The sequence below is a fragment of the Perkinsus marinus genome (genome assembly GCF_000006405.1).
Source record: "Perkinsus marinus ATCC 50983 genomic scaffold scf_1104296948004, whole genome shotgun sequence".
Classification (NCBI taxonomy): domain Eukaryota; phylum Perkinsozoa; order Perkinsida; family Perkinsidae; genus Perkinsus; species Perkinsus marinus.
Genome location: NW_003210361.1, coordinates 1 through 1,112, shown reverse-complemented (window position 1 = coordinate 1,112; position 1,112 = coordinate 1). Strand labels below are relative to the sequence as shown.

The 1,112-nt window shown below is 48.7% G+C and overlaps 3 non-coding genes across 3 annotated transcripts; all 3 read left to right on the top strand.

Moving 5' to 3' along the window:
- The first annotated feature begins 142 nt into the window (after positions 1–142).
- On the top strand, positions 143–215 carry Pmar_PMAR022791. The gene has a single exon. It is a non-coding gene; the product is annotated as a tRNA-Ala (tRNA).
- A 498-nt stretch (positions 216–713) lies between these two features.
- On the top strand, positions 714–786 carry Pmar_PMAR022790. The gene has a single exon. It is a non-coding gene; the product is annotated as a tRNA-Glu (tRNA).
- A 226-nt stretch (positions 787–1,012) lies between these two features.
- On the top strand, positions 1,013–1,085 carry Pmar_PMAR022789. The gene has a single exon. It is a non-coding gene; the product is annotated as a tRNA-Ala (tRNA).
- The last annotated feature ends 27 nt before the right edge of the window (positions 1,086–1,112 follow it).

Below are 1,112 nucleotides of genomic sequence, written 5' to 3'. Positions count from 1 at the left end.
CATCGTAGTCGAGATGCACGACTGTATGTCCCCTCCTCCGTTGGACAATGTCGTCACCCATTCGTGGACCACTTCAACATTGTTCGAGGGGCGAGGGTGCTCAGCCCATCTTTCCGGAATGGAAAGAATTTGAATATTGTGAGGGGGACTAGCTCAAATGGTAGAGCGCTCGCTTAGCAAGCGAGAGGCACCGGGATCGATGCCCGGGTTCTCCATTTTCGCTCGTATGTTGACGCGGTTCTGATGCCGACAACTATCATCCTGCTGAGTGTGGGGTTTTGTATGTAGCATCCCAATAAGGTGGAAAGACAGCATCATGAACCCTTACGGACTTGTTCGGGAGGGAGTGGTACAATCGTAAATTTGTTGCGTGGTGACTGATTGGGCTGGTCACAATGCTTGTAGACGCACCATATGATAGAGGGAAACTGTGTGTTATACCACCTCCATTTAGCACAACAGTTAGTGGTGACTGGTGATACCACAATTCATGGGAATATGAAAATGAATGAAGGATATAATCATCCTTCGAGATAAGTGTCACCAATGATAGAGGCGCGTCTCAATAATATACCAGATTCCTTTCGAACCTGGGAAATGTTCCTTAGTGCGGCCTTGTTGGTGATGCTGCAATCATCTCGGTTGCTACCTCAATCACGCAGGTGGACTGAACAGCACTTTTGTGAACTGTATATAATTTTATGTTTTCAGTTTCCGATGTAGTCTAGCTGGTTAGGATTCGTGGCTTTCACCCACGCGACCAGGGTTCGAGTCCCTGCATCGGAAAGTGTATATGAGATAAGATATTTGTTGGGCTCACATTGAGCGCAATGATTGAAGACTGAGCAGGAGTGTTAGAGGAGCATCGTAGTTCGAGATGCACGACCTGTTATTGGTTCCCCTCCTCCCTTGGACAATGTTCGTCACCCATTCGTGGACCACTTCAACATTGTTCGAGGGGCGAGGGTGCTCAGCCCATCTTTCCGGAATGGAAAGAATTTGAATATTGTGAGGGGGACTAGCTCAAATGGTAGAGCGCTCGCTTAGCAAGCGAGAGGCACCGGGATCGATGCCCGGGTTCTCCATTTTCGCTCGTATGTGACGCGGTTCTG